The 23,266-nt window shown below is 40.4% G+C and overlaps 1 pseudogene; it reads left to right on the top strand.

Moving 5' to 3' along the window:
* Positions 1-265: 265 nt before the first annotated feature.
* On the top strand, positions 266-21,252 carry LOC148998942 (pentatricopeptide repeat-containing protein At1g08070, chloroplastic pseudogene; annotated as a pseudogene).
* Positions 21,253-23,266: the final 2,014 nt, after the last annotated feature.

Raw genomic sequence — 23,266 nt, 5'->3', positions numbered from 1 at the left:
AACAAAGATATTTGCAAAAAGGAGTGAGTTCAAAAGAACTCAGCAAGGTAGTTTATTCCATAGCAATATAATAAAGCATGATAGCAAAACAATAAAGATGCAAGATGATATGAAACAGACAATGCATGTATGATTCTAACTCTATGTGTAACAACCCCCGTATTTCTAACCCGGGATCCGTATTGCAGGTCTGAGAACCTGAAGGTCTAGTCGGGTAAATTTGTGGAGTGTTCGGATAGAAGTCCATGATCCAGACCCTGAACCCATGGATCTGGATTTTCTGACTGAAGAGCCTGTCTTGCTTGATGGTTGGACTTCTGGAAGGCAAGTGATGTCTGGAGATGTCCGGAATGAAGGTAAGATCTCCCCCATGTCTTCTTTAGGACTAGGTTGTACTTGGACATCAACCCCCTAGCAAAAGCACCTTGTATAGCAAAATACATGGGGGCGGTTGCTAGTGGTGGTCAATTGAACCAAGCGACCGCCTGATTCTGGTTGCGGGGTTTTGCCCCATTTTGCCCCTGACTTCTATAAATAGTAACCCTCACCTATTTACTAATATTTTATTCGTGGTTACCGTTTTTGGAGGTTAGACGGCTGCGGAAAAGTACTGAAAGCAGATCTAAAGTGCTGTTAGAGTCCCAGAAGGTTCTACTGTTATTCATAGTTAATCCAGTTGAGGTAAGTGGTTCCCTGTTCACTTATGTTTCACCACTTGCTATGATTAAGGTAGTTTAGTGTTCATCTTTGGTTGTTCTTGATCCTTCCATTGCATTGTCTATCCTTTTGATGATCTTGGTTAGATCAGATCAGAAAACGAAACCTTGCTTTCATGAAAAGGGCTGATCTGATCAAGGGAAGGTTTCTGAGTAATCCATTTATGATGTTTGTTAGGTTTCCTTTCACCCATTGGCTATAGGAGTGTTAGATTCGAGATTCGGACTATGATCACTCGAAATCCGGATTGAAAACAGATGATCAAAAGCCTGAGTTTCAGATCTGAAACTTACTGTTTTTGGGGCGGTCGCTCAACCTAAGCGACCTGCTGGTACACAGTGACCAAATGGTTTTTGGTTTTGATCCAATTTGATTCATTTGACTTATACCTTATTGTAACCCTGTGTATAGGTGTTCTCTGTTTGAAGAGAAAGTTTTATAATTGTTTACGGATTTCTTTTTATGGATGAATTACTTATATGCAGGTAAGGACATACAATCCTATCTTTATAAATTGGCTTGAACATGCTAGTCCAATGTCTTCTTTCACTGTTCTTTTGTTCTATATACTGTTGTAATCATGTTTCATATGCTGATCTTGTTATATGACTGCTGTTTACACTATCTTTACTTATACTATGATGGTTATGAATGTGATATACTATGATGGTTATGAGTGTAATATATTGATGATGGTTAGTATGTGGTTCTGATGGATGAGGTATTCCATTGGGATATCTTAGCTTGGGATATCAGAAGGTTGTGGTATGGGGCACATGCCTGCTGATGTCTCCAGCACTGTCATAACTATTGGATGACATTCTTAGGTAGAGTCTAGAGTTGCATGGTTAGGTACCCCACATGCTACTACCCTTTTGGTAGGGTCGTGATGACAGTGATGTGACGTTGGTCCACTGTTAGTCATATAAATGGTAGGGTTGCATATGTTAGGGTTGGGCTCATGGACGTCCAAGGAACGAACCGGTGTCCTGAGGAGTCATGAGAGCATTCCGCCCCAACAATATGTGAATGACCATAGGGTTATGGAATGAAGTCCAATAGCGGTAGCCAGTCCATAAGGATTCTCATTCCTAGGTTGCGAAGGATACTAAACCGAGTTGGTTGGTGCCATAGGGGATGTATCTGGACTTCATGTAGTGTGTTACCTGTATGACCTTGCATTGGATTAGAAACCCCGACATGAGCCAGTACTCATTGCCAATGGTCGTGGTGAGAGAGTGTTGACTTTGAGAGCCAGGTGTGGACCTTCCATTTTACCCAGGATCCCTAAAGAGGTAACCAGTCCTTGCCGGATCAAAGTGACTAGACCTACGCAGAGGAGGGCTGGTGTATATCTTAAAGCATGTCAACTGTTAGAGATTTGCATAATTAGATCTAGCAGCATTCATACTTTGCACTTATACTTGTCTTATATGCATTTCTAATTTGGTTTGATATATGGATGGGAATTGTTATTGTTCTTACTGAGTTCTTTAGAACTCACTCCTTTATTTGTATATGTTTTATTAGTCTGCGCAGATGGAGGAAATGTGTCGGAAGATGGATTGGTTTCTTAAGAAGGAACCTTCTCGTATGAAGAAGATGTGGCACCGACAATGGGAAATGGAGATAGCCTGTGCAGAGCTCTTGCGAGTGCATGGAATGTGCATATCACACCTATTGATGGGCAAAGAAGACAAGTTGCTAAGCAGTTCGCTCAACGAATAGAGAAGAATTGGAGGACCCCTCATCTGGATAAACTTGAGTCTAAGTTTATAGCTTTAGAAAAAGAAACTGGAAAAAAAAATAATTTAACTCTTTTTGATTGCTTCCGCTGAACTCGTATTCATTTTGATTTATTATTCTTTCATTGATTATTTTATTGGAGTATTTGGATTCATGTAATCCTTTAAATTCATTAATTGAACTATTCTTGCTCTTGATTGTCTTTATTTGTATTTATTATTGTTGATAGACTAAAACCATGGATCCTATGACGGATCACTCCCACGGGTTGTCGGGCGGGTAACTGAGACCGGCGGGTGGGGTGTGACACTATGTATAGACATGCTTTAAGTCATAGCACCATACTCCTCTGGGTATGTCTCAAATCAGTCTCCCTCAACCATCTCGGTATCTTAGGTTCTCTGGTGGTAATTGGGTCCTGCATCCCTCTCAAATATTCCTTGCTTGGGGTTTAGGTCACTGCTCTCTCACATCACCATTGGTCTGAGTATTGGCATATGTCAAGGTTAAAGCTAGCCCAATGCAAGTCATCTACTTGGTTATATCAAGTCAGAGTCAGATACTTTCCGGTACCTTTCTCACTAGAGTCAGCGTATCCTATGGCTACAACCAACTCGTACTACGGACTCATCAACCCTATTGGTCATCACAAATAATAAATGGGAAGCTCTCATGTCCTCTCACGGCTTGGATACCGGTCTTGAATGACCATGAGCCCAAGTCTACTACTGCAACCCTACCAATGAATGTCCCCCACAATGTGATCCATGTCCTATCACGGGTTGGTTATGTAAAATCCAGCTTTTACCTAACCTTGACCCGACCCGGTCATTACTATGTTTGTAGGTCCGAAGACCCGAAGTGGTGGTAGAAGGGACTTATGGGCCCTACTAGTTGATAACGTAATGTCGGGATTCCAGTTTATGGACATTGATGATGCTACTCCTTCCTTGAGCACATTACCAGTGTTAAGTTAGAATCTGCGCTGTCACGTCCTCCTAGCCGGTACCCTATCTGGCATACCCGAGAGTGTGATCCACAGCCCGAAGATCAGGTATCGAGTGATCAGCCTCCCACATTCACAATAACATAATCATGAACAATCATAATAAAAGTGTAGATGATAAGCCATAAATCCAATAAGGAAAGAATGAATCATAAATAAATCAGAATGATAGATATAATCAGAGTATCAAACAGATAAGTAAAGTGAGGCAAAAATCCCACTTTACAACCAGCGGAAAAGTAGCTCTAAAAGATAATAAACTAGACAAAATCTAATCCCAGTAGCAAGTACATTGGGTAACTAAATTGTTCTTCACTTTATAGACAACATCCTTATAAGTGTAAATCTCATAAATAGCACAAGGACGCTTCCACTCAATGGTCGGACTAAGCATCGTACGGAGCATAACCACTCGCGGGATCTTCAGTGTAATTGTGGTAACCGCAATCACCTTCCTGGAGATATGCCTCTTCGCCTTGCGCTTCTTCATAGGGACCGTCATAGTACTCAAGACTGCAGGATAGTCTAACAAACATTGTACAATAAAGGAATGAGTTTCAAAGAAACTCAGTAAGGCAGTTAAATCCATAATATCATAAATGGCAGGATTTCAGAACAAACATAAATGCAATATGATATGAGACAAGCAATGAATGAATGAATCTAACTCTATGTATGCTGGTCTCTATTGGCGGACACGCTTTAAGTCATAGCACCGTACTTCTTTAGGAAGGTCCGCTCACATCCTCAACCATTTAAGATATCTTGGATTCTCTCACGGATCATTTCACCGGTCTTGAGCAGCCGATTGGTAATGGGTCCTTCATCCCTCAGGACAAACCATGGCAGGGGGTTAAGTCAACACACTCTCTCACAACCATTTGGTATAAGTACTGGCGCATGTCAGGGTACAACCTAGCCAAATGCAAGTCTTCTACTTAGTTACATCAAGTCAGATCCAGATACGTCCATTCCTCGTCCCCGACGATCCTTTCCGGTATCCTTCACACTAGAGTCCTCATAGTCCCTGACTACGGACTCATCAACCCTATTGATCATCCACATATGGTAAACGGGAAGCTCTCACGTCCTCTCACGGGTTGGTTACCGGTCTTAAGCACCCGTGAGCCCAAGTCTAACCATATGCAACCCTACCAATAAATGGCCCCCACAATGTGATTCCTGTCCTCTCACGGGTTGGTTACCGGTCTTGAGCGCCCATGAATCCCCATTGCTACCACGGGTCGTTCGGTCTCAATACCCCTCCGATTAGGGTCCGACATAACAGACATCCTAGCCAAACACTACTAGACAATCCTAGATATGTCATCCAACAGTTTAGGAAGGTGTCCAGAGGGCATCTCCGGAAACATCCCATAATATTCCCGTAGTAGTCCAAGGACAGAAGTGTCAAAAGGACACCTCTCCTTTCCAAACCATACTTAAGCATACACATGCATCAATTCATATCATCACATATATGGTAACTTCATATATGGAAAGAAATCAATAATTACAATCACTTGTATATAATTGGTAAGTAAATCATACATGAATTAATTTAATATGAATAAGCAATGCTACTGTAATCAAAGTTATACAACAGTAGTATATCATTGTAAGAATCTAATTTAGGAAACATATCCATGATATTCAAATATAGAAACTAGATTCATGCTATCTATGTAATTAAGGAAATAACCATCCTTACCTTTTATAACTCGCAAAGGAATCCTAAGAAGTCAAGTAAGATCTTGGCAAACTTGAGAAGAAGGTCCTAAACAAGTATATACAAAATATTAGGAAAGATCCCTAACAGAAAAGATAACAAAACATCCAACACAGACCCATTCTAGAGTTGCTGAACTCATTGGTCGAGTGGATTGGTCGACTGGTCCAGTCGACCAATGCAGACAGTAGCCTAAAAAAACAGAGTTTTAAGATATGAAATCCGAATTTGGTGGTTCAAAAGGGTACTAATCAAGGGGTAAACTACATCAGTATTATTCTAACATATAGGGGACCTCAAAACACTAATCCAATCAAGCCATCAAGATCCAAATTAGGAAACAAAAAGTTACCATAATTAGATCAACCATGGATGTTGATGAATTCGAAATAGAAATCAAAGACAAGAACAATAGGAGGATGGATCATTGCTTCAGGTAAAGGTATCATGAACACATACTTAGATCTTCAAGGAAATAGGCTTAGAAGCATAAATCTAAATAAGGAAATAAAACCTACCATATATGTAACTACCATGATTCATGAAGAACACATAGTATGGTAGAAGAGAACAACTAGAGATTGATAGATCATGGATTATGAAAAGAAAACACAAGAATTAACTACTAACATGATCAAAATAGAAGATCCAAGGAGATCGAATTCAAATCGGAAGTTTAACAAGATTAGATCATGGTTTGATCATGATTCCTTCAAAAGCTTGCAATGATCATGGTTAAGATCATTGTTCTAGCCTCAAATCCTTAGGATGATCATGAGAACAAGTCCAGAGATGTTTGCAACAGAGAATGCAGCATCTCTTCTACTGTCTCAACTCAAAAAGGAAAGAAAAACAAAGATGGAGGAGAAGAAGAGAGAGTAGACATACCTTTTGATGCAAAAGGAAGAGTTTCGACGAAGATCCGTCAAGAAAACACCAAGGATGCAAGGGAGATGACTTGCAGAGGTCTTTGTCTGCTCCAAAGAGTTTGGAGGCAGCAAATACGAAGTGGACTCGAGATTGGACTTAAATAGAGCAAGAAAAACCTAATTGCCAAAGACAAAGACTCATTGGTCGAGTGGATTGGTCGACTGGTCCAATCGACCAATGCCGACGACAAGAAATCCAAAACAGGGAATTGAAGGCCCGGATCAAATCCAATCCTAAAGGGGTTTTGCACACAAGTCAAGTGACTTACCTAATAGGTAGAAATGCCTTCAAACCAAGATAGAGAGCACTCCAAGTCCAACAACTAATCTGATCTTCATCAAGATTCAGTTTCCATAAATAGAACTTCATCATCAACTTTCATGGATTCAAAGCCAAACACCAAGTCCTCTACTGGGATGGCCCAAAGCTGACTTCTTACTTTACTTCGGGTCATCGGACCTACAAATAACAAGGTTCCCGGGTCAAGGTTAGGGCTGGGTTTTACATTCTCCCCCCCTTAAAGAAATTTCGTCCTCGAAATTGAAAGCGTACCTGTGCTTCCAAAGAGGTAAGGAAACTTCTCCTTCATGTCTTCTTCCTTCTCCCAAGAAGCTTCTTCAGGGGTATGGTTCTTCCACCGAATCTTCACCAAAGGGATGGTGCGATTCCGCAGCTGCTTGTCCTTCCTATCCAAGATTTCGGCCGGTTCTTCATCGTAGGTCAAATCAGCACTAAGTCCTTCAGGTGCTTGCTGCAAAATGTGTTCCGGATTCTCTATGTATTTTCGGAGCATCGAAATATGAAACACATTGTGAACACCAGCAAGAGGCGGAGGTAATGCTAATCGATACGCAACAGGTCCAACCTTTTCCAAAATCTCGAAAGGTCCAATGTAACAAGGGCTAAGCTTTCCCTTAACATTGAATCTCATCACACCCTTCATTGGTGAAACCTTCGTAAATACTTTCTCTCCAACTTGAAATTCCAAATCGGTCCTTCTCTTATCAAGATAAGATTTCTGTCTTGATCGGGCAGACTTAATCCTTTCTCTTATCATATCTACCATAGCACTCGTAGCTTCAATCATTTCAGGACCTAAGACTTTTCTTTCACCTGTCTCGACCCAAGACAAAGGTGTCCTACAAGTACCGCCATACAAAGCCTTGAATGGAGCCATGCCTATTGTTGCTTGATAACCGTTGTTATAGGCAAACTCAACCAAAGCTAGGTGTTCATCCCAATTACCACCCATATCCACCACACAAGATCTGAGCATGTCTTCCAATGTCTGAATTGTCCGCTCGCATTGTCCATCGATCGTGGATGATGAGCTGTACTCAAGTTCAATTGGGTTCCCAAGGCCTTCGCAAACTATTCCAAAACCTTGAGGTGAACCTAGGATCACGATCCGAAACAATACTCAATGGCACACCATGCAGACGAACCACATTATCCACATAAAGCCTTGCTAGCTTATCCAGTAGTATGAGTGATCTTCATAGGAATGAAGTGGGCTGATTTGGTCAACCTATCAACAATCACCCACACAGTGTCATTGCCTTTACTTGTCCGAGGCAAGCTAGTCACAAAGTCCATGGAGATATCCTCCCACTTCCAACTAGGAATAGGAAGAGGCTGAAGTAATCCAGATGGAGGTTGTCGAACGGCTTTCACACGTTGGCAAGTCTCACACTTGGCAACAAAATCATCAACATCAGCCTTCGGACCAATCCACCAAAAATGTTCCTTCAAGTCCTTGTACATCTTGGTGCTTCCCGGGTGTATAGAAAAGACTGACTGGTGTGCTTCCTTCAATATTTCTTTCTTAACTTCTTCATTTGCAGGCACACACAGTCTTCCTCTAAACAACAAAGCACCATCCATGGATATACCAAAGTCGGGGTCCGACTCAGGATTCGAAGAAATCTTCTCAACTTTGATCAAAAGCTCTTGATCAGAACTCTGCAGAGCAACAATCTTATCTCTAAGACCAGATCTTGCCGTCATGGCGAAAAAGAATAAAATCAGAATTCTCGGGACGATTTCCAAATCAAAACTCTCAATAGAAGACCACAATGGTAAACTCAAAGCATTCAAATCCAAAGTCTTCTTCCGGGTTCTTCCTACTAAGAGCATCAAGCAACAACGTTTGCTTTCCCAGGGTGATACTGAATATCACAATCATAATCGGAGACTAGTTCCAACCATCTCCTTTGTCTCATGTTCAACTCCTTTTGAGTAAAGAAGTATTTCAAACTCTTATGATCCGTGAAAATGGCAATCTTCTCACCGTAAAGGTAATGTCTCCAAATCTTCAAAGCAAAGACAACGGCGGCAAGTTCTAGATCGTGAGTGGGGTAATTCCGCTCATAATCTTTCAATTGCCGAGAAGCATAGGCTACGACCTTGCCATGTTGCATCAGTACACAACCCAAACCAATCTTTGACGCATCGGTATAAACCGTCATACCACCGGAACTATCGGGTATAGTCAAAACCGGGGCACTTGTCAATCTATCTTTCAACTCTTGGAAATTCTTCTCACAAAGCGTCGACCAAACAAACTTTTCTTCTTTCCTGGTCAACTTAGTCATAGGAGCAGCCAACCGAGAAAAATTCTCAATAAACCTTCTGTAGTAACCCGCCAATCCAAGAAAACTTCTTATTTCCGTTACCGACTTCGGTCTTTCCCAATCAGCCACAGCTTGGACCTTTTTAGGATCGACACGAATACCTTTCGGCTTAAACCACATGACCAAAGAATACCACTCTCTTAAGCCAGAAATCACACTTGCTAAACTTAGCAAACAACTTCTTTTCTCGTAACCTTTGCAAAGTGAAACTTAGATGACTCGCATGCTCTTCTTCGCTCTTCGAATAGATCAAGATGTCATCAATGAAAACAATCACAAACTTATCAAGCACATCATGAAATACTCGGTTCATGAGGTCCATGAACACCGCAGGAGCATTGGTCAATCCGAAGGGCATGACTCTAAACTCGTAGTGACCATACCGCGTTCGGAAAGCTGTCTTGAAGATATCACTAGACTTCACTTTCAATTGGTGATATCCGGACCTTAAGTCAATCTTTGAGAACACAACTGCACCCTTCAACTGATCGAAGAGATCATCAATTCTGGGCAGCGGATATCTATTCTTGATAGTCAACTTATTCAACTCACGGTAGTCGATGCACAAGCGCATACTACCAACTTTCTTCTTGACAAACAAGACCGGAGCTCCCCAAGGTGAAACTCCCTTCTCTTCTTTAACTTTTCCCCCTAGTGTATCACCTTGGTTTCCAAATCAGAAGCAAGATATCCAAGAACATCATCAACAACTTGCTTCCACTCTTTACTTAAAATCATCAAAAATCCACTTGACCAAAAGATTGGAAATCTTAAATCATGCTCAAATATATCCATATAGTCATCAAACAATAATCCATAAGGCAAAAATCACATTTTCCAAAAATTCAACAGCAAATGAGGTCTCTGTGACCATTGGTCGAGTGATTGGTCGACTGACCCAATCGACCAATGAGTCGACCAATGCAGACAGAATGCGAAAATTCGCATTATAAGCCTCATTTTCACATTCCAACCTCATTCTAACTTCTTCCAAAGGTGAGAGAGCTCTAGGGAAAGTCTCCAAGAGTTCTCACAAGTGTTCTTGAGGTGATTTGGTGCTTCAACAACAACACCACAACACACAATCATCACAAACAAGGTAAATCTCTTATTCTTTCTTCCATTTTCATCTTCTCATGCTTGCATTTCAATTAAAACCATGCTTTGCTTGTATCCAATGCTACAAATCATGCTTAGGAATGCTTAGAAACATATTCCCTAGGTTTTAAACACAATGCCATGCATAGACAACAAGTTTTAACATATTGGTGTTCATCTCGCAATGTTTTTATACCGAAATCGATATCTTTAGAAAAATTCCGTTTTCTCTCAAACCGCTTGAGATTTTCGCACGAGATCAAATGCTACATGCTCAAGATGACATTGTAGATAGGTCCATACAATTTGATTAAACCAATTTCAACTTTTCAAAAATCCAATTTTGACCTAAATTGCAAAATCCCCAAATTTCCTTCTTGCTGAATTTTTCGCTTTAATCCAGGTTTTCGATCGATTTTCATCAAACGAACTTCATAAACATGAAATTCCAAATATTGCGCACATGCTAGTATGTTCAAATCAAATTTCCCCCAAATTTGAAATTTTCCGAAAAATTACGAAAATACCCTTTTGGCTCAAATCTTAAGGTAGCACTAACTGGAATTGTCTCTTGTTTCTTTCACAGATATCCACTATGCAGAGGGGAGGGCGAGGACGAGGTAGAGGTCGTGGTCGCATTGTAGGTGCTCTTAGGGGCAGAGGTCAGGTTCCTTCAAAGCCTAGACGGGAGGTTAGGGAGACCGGACATGTTACCTCGGGCCGAGTTCCCGTACGAGGCCTACTTCGATTCATCGCAATATCGAGATGGGACGTCTACTTCACTTACGCCAGCTCGTAGCCTTTAGGATTCGGCAGAGATTCGACACATTGCAGGTGGACTCATCTCTTCACCGAGGATCTGCCGGTATACCGGAACTAGTGAGGTTGTTCTTCAGCAACCTTACCTACACGAGAGGAGGCTCGAGGCCAAGGACATCCGCTTAGACTTGTCCTCGGGAGCGGGGTTTTCCGGACTCGGATTCGCTTCTCTACCCGAACACCGGCTGAGATCTTGCGGGTTCCTTACTATCCACAACAGGTGTGTGTGGATACATGCGGAGCAGATCTGGACAGCCATCCGATGCCGTACGAGCTACGCGAGATATGCTCTACACTATGGGATAGCCGTCGATGCTTCACTCCGTGGACCAGCGGACGGATGACGGATTCTGCACGGATTAACGGTCGCATAGTCGGCCGAAACATTATGCCGAAAGCCGGACATCACCATCGGGTCACGGTGATGGAGGCCTTAGTCATCTACCGCATCTACATGGGCTTCGAGATCGATCTCTCCTACATCATTCAGCGGGTCATGCTTGGACTTAGTTCTGCGGCCTAGCATGCGGAACCTTTGCTATGGGAGGCTACCGACTTTGATCTTCGGGCATTTCGGGGTGAGTTTCGAGGATACACCGGTGGACACTGGTTCACGGGGATACTCTATTGGGACTCGGACCATTCGTCGGATGAGACTACAGCGATCGGAGAGATCTCCTGGTCCGGAGGGTGAGGATGATGATGAATCGGAGGATGAGGATCGGGGGTCGGAGGATGGAGGAGAGGATATCGGTCCCGATAGTGATGATCAGGCCGGAGATGATGCAGATATGCACGAGGCTGAGCTCGTGCATCACGAGTTTCCTTCATCACACTTCGAGGCGGGTGGCCCTTCACATGCGGTTCCGGAGACTTCAGATCTTGGAGCACAGATGAGATCGATGACTTCCATGCTAGAGAGGATGGAGGTCGGACAGGAGCAGATATATACGAGAGGATGGAGTCACGACAGGATAGGATAGAGCATCGGGTGACTCAGCTAGCGGAGGAGTTCGGAGCATACGAGAGATCGAGAGAAGATCACCTAGATAGACTGTACCCTAGGATTTCCATTTATGCATTTCAGATGTAATCGTTGTAAAAACTTTTGAAATTAATGAAGTTCATTTTGTTTCACTTAATTATTGTATATTATGCACCTTTCTTTTCCTTGCATTAGTGACATTTGTTCAAGTATAATTATGGTATGTTATTCAAAATGTTCTCATTATGCCTCAAAGGTTAAGTTTCTAATTCAATGTTCTATTATTCACTTCTAAGAGTAGAAGAGTCATTTCAGATCAATGACTCAGGAATGTTCAGTTATTGTCTTTTGTGGTTAGGATCTCCTCGAACCTTGGGCTCTGATACCAATCATCACGTCCTCCCAGCCGGTACCCTATCTGGCATACCCGAGAGTGTGATCCACAGCCCGAAGATCAGGTATCGAGTGATCAGCCTCCCACATTCACAATAACATAATCATGAACAATCATAATAAAAGTGTAGATGATAAACCATAAATCCAATAAGGAAAGAATGAATCATAAATAAATCAGAATGATAGATATAATCAGAGTATCAAACAGATAAGTAAAGTGAGGCAAAAATCCCACTTTACAACCAGCGGAAAAGTAGCTCTAAAAGATAATAAACTAGACAAAATCTAATCCCAGTAGCAAGTACATTGGGTAACTAAATTGTTCTCCACTTTATAGACAACATCCTTATAAGTGTAAATCTCATAAATAGCACAAGGATGCTTCCACTCAATGGTCGGACTAAGCATCGTACGGAGCATAACCACTCGCGGGATCTTCAGTGTAATTGTGGTAACCGCAATCACCTTCCTGGAGATATGCCTCTTCGCCTTGCGCTTCTTCATAGGGACCGTCATAGTACTCAGTACCTGCAGGATAGTCTAACAAACATTGTACAATAAAGGAATGAGTTTCAAAGAAACTCAGTAAGGCAGTTAAATCCATAATATCATAAATGGCAGGATTTCAGAACAAACATAAATGCAATATGATATGAGACAAGCAATGAATGAATGAATCTAACTCTATGTATGCTGGTCTCTATTGGCAGACACGCTTTAAGTCATAGCACCGTACTTCTTTAGGAAGGTCCGCTCACATCCTCAACCATTTAAGATATCTTGGATTCTCTCACGGATCATTTCACCGGTCTTGAGCAGCCGATTGGTAATGGGTCCTTCATCCCTCGGGACAAACCATGGCGGGGGTTAAGTCAACACACTCTCTCACAACCATTTGGTATAAGTACTGGCGCATGTCAGGGTACAACCTAGCCAAATGCAAGTCTTCTACTTAGTTACATCAAGTCAGATCCAAATACGTCCATTCCTCGTCCCTGACGATCCTTTCCGGTATCCTTCACACTAGAGTCCTCATAGTCCCTGACTACGGACTCATCAACCCTATTGATCATCCACATATGGTAAACGGGAAGCTCTCACGTCCTCTCACGGGTTGGTTACCGGTCTTAAGCGCCCGTGAGCCCAAGTCTAACCATATGCAACCCTACCAATAAATGGCCCCCACAATGTGATTCCCTGTCCTCTCACGGGTTGGTTACCGGTCTTGAGCGCCCATGAATCCCCATTGCTACCACGGGTCGTTCGGTCTCAATACCCCTCCGATTAGGGTCCGACATAATAGGACATCCTAGCCAAACACTACTAGACAATCCTAGATATGTCATCCAACAGTTTAGGAAGGTGTCCAGAGGGCATCTCCGGAAACATCCCATAATATTCCCGTAGTAGTCCAAGGACAGAAGTGTCAAAAGGACACCTCTCCTTTCTAAACCATACTTAAGCATACACATGCATCAATTCATATCATCACATATATGGTAACTTCATATATGGAAAGAAATCAATAATTACAATCACTTGTATATAATTGGTAAGTAAATCATACATGAATTAATTTAATATGAATAAGCAATGCTACTGTAATCAAAGTTATACAACAGTAGTATATCATTGTAAGAATCTAATTTACTAGATTCATGCTATCTATGTAATTAAGGAAATAACCATCCTTACCTTTTATAACTCGCAAAGGAATCCTAAGAAGTCAAGTAAGATCTTGGCAAACTTGAGAAGAAGGTCCTAAACAAGTATATACAAAATATTAGGAAAGATCCCTAACGAAAAAAGATACCAAAACATCCAACACGGACCAATTCTGGAGTTGCTTGAACTCATTGGTCGAGTGGATTGGTCGATCTGGTCCATCGACCAATCAATCGACCAATGCGAGACGATAGCCTAAAAAAAACAGAGTTTTAAGATATGAAATCCGAATTTGGTGGTTCAAAAGGGTACTAATCAAGGGGTAAACTACATCAGTAGTATTCTAACATATAGGGGACCTCAAAACACTAATCCAATCAAGCCATCAAGATCCAAATTAGGAAACAAAAAGTTACCATAATTAGATCAACCATGGATGTTGATGAATTCGAAATAGAAATCAAAGACAAGAACAATAGGAGGATGGATCATTGCTTCAGGTAAAGGTATCATGAACACATACTTAGATCTTCAAGGAAATAGGCTTAGAAGCATAAATCTAAATAAGGAAATAAAACCTACCATATATGTAACTACCATGATTCATGAAGAACACATAGTATGGTAGAAGAGAACAACTAGAGATTGATAGATCATGGATTATGAAAAGAAAACACAGTAATTAACTACTAACATGATCAAAATAGAAGATCCAAGGAGATCAGAATTCAAATCAGAAGTTTAACAAGATTAGATCATGGTTTGATCATGATTCCTTCAAAAGCTTGCAATGATCATGGTTAAGATCATTGTTCTAGCCTCAAATCCTTAGGATGATCATGAGAACAAGTCCAGAGATGTTTGCAACAGAGAATGCAGCATCTCTTCTACTGTCTCAACTCAAAAAGGAAAGAAAAACAAAGATGGAGGAGAAGAAGAGAGAGTAGACATACCTTTTGATGCAAAAGGAAGAGTTTCGACGAAGATCCGTCAAGAAAACACCAAGGATGCAAGGGAGATGACTTGAAGAGGTCTTTGGTTCGTTCCAAAGAGTTTGGAGGCAGCAAATACGAAGTGGACTCGAGATTGGACTTAAATAGAGCAAGAAAAACCTAATTGCCAAAGACAGCACTCATTGGTCGAGTGGATTGGTCGGTCCCGGTCGACCAATCAGTCGACCAATGCTAACAGCAAATCCAAAACAGGGAATTGAAGGCTCAGATCAAATCCAATCCTAAAGGGGTTTTGCACACAAGTCAAGTGACTTACCTAATAGGTAGAAATGCCTTCAAACCAAGATAGAGAGCACTCCAAGTCCAACAACTAATCCGATCTTCATCAAGATTTAGTTTCCATAAATAGAACTTCATCATCAACTTTCATGGATTCAAAGCCAAACACCAAGTCCTCTACTGGGATGGCCCAAAGCTGACTTCTTACTTTACTTCGGGTCATCGGACCTACAAATAACAAGGTTCCCGGGTCAAGGTTAGGGCTGGGTTTTACATGCGCACTGATGAAGAGTGAGACAGTTGAGATATCAAATGAACTCCGGTGCAAAATCCAAAGGTACTCCCTAAAACTAGACCTCTTGAGTGAACTGTAGGAGAAAACCCCATGCAATTTGACCTTGTATAGCCCTCCAAGTCCGCACCTAAAGTTGTTGAACTATTCTGTAAAATTCTGCAGAAATATGTTTTGGTCGATACTATTGGTCGATACTATCGACCAAAGGTATCGACCAACAAGTTTGCTGAACCCAGATTTAAAGATTCTTGGAATATTCTTTTCTATTTATTTATTTCTCGAGACTGGAGCCCTATTCTCGCATTTTTAACATCTGGGAACGTGGGAGAGCCTCCCAAGAACTCCTCCTTGGTAGTGGTGAAGCATCTTCTTCATCAATCATTGCCAACCACTCATTCATACTTTCTTGTTCCACTTTAAAGGTATGACTCTCTCTCTCTCATAATCACTTTCTCACTCATCTTTTCTCTATTTTATTGTTTGGACCATGGCCAAGGTGCTGCAACCTTGCCATGAACCTTCTAAACCCCATACAATGATGTTTTCACCGATATGACTATGATTGATTCACCTCATGATCATTAACTACACATTTCCATGATATATTGCTTACCAACTTGCTTTATTTACCAAAACTGAGATGAAGCTCATGATTAACCTAATCTGTACCTTGCATATGTGTTCCATGTTACTTCTAAACGATTCCCTACCTAATCCCCCATGTTTTCCCCTAATTTGCATTGAGATGTAGCCAATGCCATGACCTACAACTCTTAACCTTAATATGTCGATTTGGGGATTTTCAAATGGACCATTGGATTATGAAAGTTTCTTGATAATTAGTGTCCCCATGTTGTGCTTAGACTATCCTCCAAGTTTCATGTCAATCCGAGACCCGAAAGACCAAATCTGGGCAAGAATCCGAAAAGCCAGCTTGCTGTCCTGGAATTGATTTGGTCGATACTATTGGTTGATACTATCGACCAAATGTATCGACCAATAGAGTTGCTGTCAGCAACTTTTGCCTAGTTCTGATTCGTTTGATCTCCAATTGTTCTGGTTTCTTCTCTAACCTTTCATATATGCTTGTTTAGGACTTTAAGGCTATTTGGGCCACTTGCTTGTGATCTTGGACCATTCTCTTCTCCGATTCAAGGTAAGGATAGTTATCGATATAATTACCTAAGATATGGAATTTTGACTTGGTATCCCTAACTTAGTAAAGATAGTTTCTATTTCATATTCTTATCATGTTAGACTTGCTACATATGTCTTTCAACAGTAGCTTTGTGTTTACATTCTAACCTTTCAATGTCTTATCATGTTTATCAATTTCAATATATGATGACTTATGTCAATGTCATGAATTGAATGTTTATTATGATGTTGTATCTTGTGAACTGATATGATGAACTTGGGCATGTGATTGCTTAAGTATAACTTGGGATTGAGGGGTACCCTACTGGTGCTTCTGTCCTTGGACATCGGAGGGAATAGTATGGGATGTTCTCCGAAGGTGTCCATCGACGCTTCCCGGGTTATTGAATGACATACATAGGACTTGTCTAGATGTATGGCTAGGATGTCCCTATCATATCAAACCCGATTCGGAAGGGCATTGAGACCAAACAACCCATGGTAGTAGTGTGGATTTGTGGGCGCTCAAGACCGGTATCCACTCCGTGAGAGGACATAAATTGCATTACGGTTACCCGAAAGAGGTCATTTATTGGTAGGGTTGCAAATGGCTAGACTTGGGCTCACGGGCACTCAAGACCGGTGAAATGATCCGTGAGAGGGACGTGAGAGCTTCTCGTTTACCATTTGTGAATGACCAATAGGGTTGATGAGTCCGGTGAGTAATATCTGTGACTCTAGTGTGAAGGATACCGAAAAGGATCCCGAGAGGGGAGGAATGGACGTATCTGGAACTGACATGATATGATTAAGTAGATGACTTGCATTGGGTTAGGCTATACCTTGACATGCGCCAATACTTAGACCAAACGGTAGTGTGAGAGAGTGGTGACCGAAACCCCCAACCATGGATTTGTCCGAGAGGGATGCAGGACCCAATTTCCCCCGGTGATGAGTGACTGAGACTACCTAAAGAAGTATGGTGCTATGACTTAAAGCATGTCTACCATAGATGACAAGCATACTTAGAATAAAATCATATTGCATTATATGCCTCATATCATCTGCATCATGTTATGATTATCTTGTGGTTTATGTGTGGTGGAATAACTTCCTTGCTGAGTTCTTTTGAACTCATTCCTTTTCTGTTGCAATATTTTGTTAGGCTATTCTACAGGTGATTACTCTGATGGCACCCTCCCTGAGGCGGACCCGGATACCTCATACTACTATCCGGAGACTAGCTACATTGAAGACTTCGATGACCATACAGAAGAAGATCACCTAGCGTACCAGGGTTAGCCCTGGAGTTGTATGGGAGCAGTCTTGTTGGATCTCCATGGTCCTCACCTTTGAAGAGGACATATCCATTGTGGAGGAGACTTATGAGTAGTTACCCCTTCTTTTTGTGACAATTAAACTTAGAAGAATTGTAATAACTTTAACTTATCTTCATAATTTGAGACTTGTACTTAACTAAATTTTGACCTCATTTCCGCTTGGTGAAGGAGTGGATTCTGGCCACCGCCTTCTTAATTTATCTGATTTGATATTTATTTCCGCACTCTGATTATCCTTGATATCTTATTCTTGAATTCTATTTTATTGATTGTAGCTTAATATTGATTGTTCATGATTGTATTATTGTTGATGTGGCTGATGTGGTCTCTGAACTATGGATCTTCGGGGCTGTGGATCACATCCCGGGTATGCCAGATAGGGTATCGGCTGGGTGGATGTGACAGGTTACTGCTCTTAAGCGCCCACAAAACTACATTGGTTCCACGGGTTACTCAGTCTTAATACCCTTCCGAATCGGGTCTGATATAACAGGGACGTCCTAGCCAAACACTGTTAGACAAGCCCTAGGTATGACAACCAATAATTCGGGAAAGAGTCAAAGGGCACCATAGGAAATGTCCCATATCACTTCCACTGACATCCAAGGATAGAAATGTCAAAAGAACATTCCCCAATCCCAAATCATACCTAAGCAATCACATTTCCAATTCAGTCATAACATACACAACTGATGTTCCAATATATAGAAGAATACATATTCACACATGATCAATTTAATAAAGGAAATACATGAACAAGAGCTACTATACTTAAAGTAGTTACAATAGTAATATCATAATAAGAAAATGTAAGAACAGCAGTAATATTATGAAATTCCCATATTAGAAACTAAGATCATACAATCTAGGTTATTATGGAAACAACTGTCCTTACCTTAAATAACTTGGAAGAAATTCCAGAGATCAAAGAGAATAGGTCCAAGATTAGCAAACAAACCCTAAATAAGCATAATTACAACATTAGGAATAAGCCCTAAAAGAATAGAGATCAAATAGATCAAATCGGACGAAGAAATCCAATACTGTCAGCTTGGGCAGCTTGGTCCAATCGACCCACCAATCAACCTAGTGAATAGTACGCAGCAGAAATCAGAATTTTGATCTGAAATTCATCTTTCCGGATTCAAAACACTCCGAAAATTCAAGGGAAACTCTAGAATAGTAATCATGACTTTCTAATTTGAAAACATGACTTTTTAAATTGATCAAAATCAATGTTTTCATAGCCTATAGTCCATAGATTCAATGGAGAAGCTAGAGAGAATAAGGATTCACTCTAGATGAATATCAGCAATAGATCAGAGATAAGAACTAACATGAAAATAGATCTAACATACTAGAGAAATCAAAACAATAAGATTGATCATACATTCATGAAGATATCACATGATCTCTTTTTAGAATCAACTATGTAGATCAAGGAAGTGCTGGAATGAATGGAGATTCATTCTCAACTTCAGAGATTGTGTTTGCAAGGATGCAACACCATCTTTATAATCAAAGTAAGGAGATTAATCATAGCAAGAGTAAATTTAATAGAAGATTAAGATTACTAACCTTCAATGAAGAACAATCGATGAAGAACTTGAGAATTTGCGAGTAGTTATTCCACAACACCAAGAGGGACTTTGAGAGGGGTTCTCCACGTTCTCTAGAAGTTTTAGAAACAAAAGAAACTAAGAAACACGAAGTCCTATTAAATAGAGGGAAAAAATCATCTGTTGCGCGCATCTCTCTGCTGTGCACAGCAGTGCGGCACCACAAGTCGACACGTGGCTTATTCTATTAAATGGTTAAGATTAGAAGGAGGAATTTAAGTGAAATTGACCCACCTTTTTACCCATTTCATTAGAACCCGTTTTGTAACCCATCTAAATAGGAGGAATTTTCAGATTAGAATCCGTTTTAATTGAAAAGTTTTCCCGCGATGATATGATGTTCCCTCTCCTCCGTCTCTCTCGCCCCACCATGAGCAGTTGCAGAGTTGCAGAGTTGCAGGTAGAAGAGGAAGGGAAGCGTATGGGAGAAAGCTAGACGGCTCTGTTCGTGGTTTGGAGAGATCGGTTTGCAAGTATACTGCTGTCTTCTTCTCCTCTTTCGTTTGTGAATCTGGGTTCAAAATCTGAGGTTGACGTTGTGAATCCTCCAAGCCCTTCGTTCAAAATCTACTTCAGGTTTTCCTCCAACGATTATTCTGTTAAGACGATTGAAATGTATATTAGAATGTTGCAGAATGGGCTATTTCCAGATAATTATACTCTTCCGTACATGTTGAAAGCTTGTGCAAACTTGCAAGATAGTCGTTTAGGAGAGCAAGTCCATGGAAATAGTGTGAAATTGGATTTTCTTCTAGATGTTTTTAATGGGAATACTTTGATTCTGTTTGATAAAGCACCGGTTAAGGATAGAGGGGCATGGGGGTCTATTATCTCTGGGTATGTGCAGAACAATTGTTTCAAGGAGGGACTACAGATGTTCCGTTTGATTCAATATACAGACTTGGAGCCTGACGAAGCCATTTTTAATAGTGTCCTTTGTGCATGTGCTCATTTGGGAGCTCTGGATATTGGGATATGGATTCACAGATACGTGAATCAAATTGGCATTCCATTGGGTGTTCGTTTGAATACAGCTCTCTTAGATATGTATGCGAAATGTGGAAATTTAAGTTTAGCTAGGACACTGTTTGATGGAATGCAGCAGAGAGATATCATTTGTTGGAACGCCATGATTTCAAGATTGGCAATGCAGGGAGATGGAGTGACTGTACTCGAATTGTTCTCAGGGATGGAGGAGGCTGGTTTTAAGCCAGATGACATTACCTTCCTTGCTGTTTTAACTGCTTGTAGCCATTCGGGATGGCAACTGAAGGCCTCCTGATTTTCAATAGTATGAGTAAAGTGTATGGTGTTGAGCCCAAAGGTGAGCACTTGGGCTGTGTGGTTGATTTTCTTGGCCGAGCCGGGCGGTTGAAAGAGGCAAAGGAAATTGTTCTACAAATACTCAGTACCAGCAGTGTTTCTGAGAAAGCAATTGCTTGGAGGGCATTACTGAATGCATCTTGTCAACACAGAGAAACCCAATTGGCTGAGTTTGCAGCAGAGAAACTTATGTGGTTAGAACGTCATAGCGGGGCTTATGTTCTACTCTCAAATATGTATGCAGCTTCTGGAAAACACAAAGATGCCAAAAGAATAAGGAAGATTATGGAGGAAAATGGGGTGGAGAAGACCCCAGGCAGCAGTTCAATTGAGATTAATAGATTTGTTCACGAGTTTGTTGCAGGTGAGATGACACATCTGTCTATGGAGGAGATACACAAGCTGTTGGAGAAGATGAACAAACATCTTGAGGTTTGAGACACACAGACCATTTTTGTCCAAGGAGTCAGGAGGAAATGCAGTGTAAGTTTCTACATGGGGGTTGAATACTCTACTCAAGTTCTCTGTATATCAAATTCTAATACTCATTGTTTGAAGGAACGCACTCATGCTCGTATAACCCATGGCTTCGGCATATCTGTTTCTTCAAGGGCAAGTTTAATGTTACCCCGTTTGCTTGTTGAAGATTGCCGATATGAAGTTTAAACATATAAATGTATATATGTTATCTTATACCTTTGTCACATACATAGAGTTGACTTCAATCACTCAATAGATACTGCAGCTTATTTGAAAACAATTGAAATTGCACAACATAAGGTACGAATATGACAGCCTTGATTTCAGTTATAAAATTATAAACTTTTTCTTTGAAATTTATTGAGCAGTGATGGGATCTTTAGTGACTAGCTTCAGTCTGGAATCTGGAATTTTTCTCATTTTTCAGAACAAGTTTAATGTTACTGTTAATCATCTAGCAACCCAGGGAGTTCAGTTGCTGAGTTTTATTAGGCATCATCTCCTTTGTCAATTGCAGCTGACATCGAATGGAGACTTCAACATAGATTTTTTTTTGGGTGGGGGCGGAGGTGGAGGACTCAACTAAAATCTGTATACCCATTAAAGCTGCAGACACCATGCTTCCATGCCGTAAATATGAAACTAGTAGCAGTTCCAGTTCTGGTAAATGTGCCAGTAAAGTATATCTGCAATTTATTATTAACTGCTTTCTTAATCATCTAAAATCAAATTAAACCTGCGAAACAGAGCAGTTTATAATAGTAATGATGGATTATGTCTGGTTTAAGTCTGGTTCTAATGGTTTGCTGTACTTGATGAGAACATCGATTAAAAGAAAGAAAAAAATCAAACTTTATATGTCCTCTCTCATCTTTGAAGGCTTGAAACATTTTGATCATTGGTTGGGATGTGTAATGACAGTCAGCCATTTGCCAAATCTCATGACTTGCTTTCTCAGAAACTTGTCTCATTCCTCAGCAACCGTTCTAATTAATCATTTTTTTATGGATTAGGAATATTGATCTACAGATTGCTTCCAAGAGGTCTTCTCAGTTACTGCATATTGGTTGAGGACAACCTTGAGAATTTGTGGTCAAAATTAATGTTGATTTTGCTACTTTGGGTGTCCCAGGACCAACTAGCTTGGGAGGAATGTTTCATACTTGAGTGCAGCTTTCTTAAGGCTTTTTCAAAAAATGTGGGTATTTGACCAAAAAAAAAAAAAAAAAAAAAAAAAAAAGAATACGAAACATGAAGGTAATACATTGTTCATAGTCGTTGAGGCTCTTGCTACTATATGGGTAATGCATTGTAGTTTCTTGAACTTCTCAATCATGGCACATTTTAGACTTATATTATGCAAACTAGACTTAAAAATTATTGATGGCTATTAATCTGTGTCCAACTCAATTCTTTTAGTACATAATCCCAGGAAACGAAGTTCCCTCTTCACCTAATTGAAAATTTTCAATGGCTGCTTGACTCCTCCTCTGAACTGAAGGTTTTAAATCTAAATTTTGTAAACTTCCAACTAACATAGATATTGTCTTCTGGTCTGACAAAACGAACCACAAATGGAGACAGGAAGATGATGCAAATGATACAAGAAAGAGTCTTGGTGTCAAAGATGATTCGTTAGCTGTTTTACCATGTGCCAAAAGAACATCGTCTCCATGGATTAAACAACAATCGTTCCTGTCAAACAAGAGTGATTAGGAAGTAACATCCAGGCAGGAATACAAATTAAAAAAAATAAAAAATAAAAAATAAAAAAAAAAAGAAAAAGAAAAAGAAAAAGAAAGAGAAAGAAAGAAAGAAAGAAAGAAAGAAAGAAAGAAGATAAAAGATTACAAATGTTATATCAACCACAACAGTAGCTTACCAGCAAAAGTGAATTATACTGTTTAATCTTGATGTTGAAAATTAGAGAACTGACATGATGCTTGAGAGGACAAACCTAAGAAAAGCTCATCCATAGGTTCCCTACATATATTCATAGATGGAAAAAAGAAAATACTAAGTACAATGAATAAAACATTAAAAGCAATCTGATAAGTGGTTATCCAAAATAATAATTATAATAATAATCTGACAAGTTAAAAATAAATAGACCGTC

This window comes from Hakea prostrata, unplaced genomic scaffold (assembly GCF_041222555.1).
Source record: "Hakea prostrata isolate BN-2017 unplaced genomic scaffold, UWA_Hpros_2 contig_87, whole genome shotgun sequence".
NCBI classification, from domain to species: Eukaryota; Viridiplantae; Streptophyta; class Magnoliopsida; order Proteales; family Proteaceae; genus Hakea; species Hakea prostrata.
Note: the sequence above shows the minus strand (reverse complement) of the source record. Positions and strands in the feature narration are given on the sequence as shown.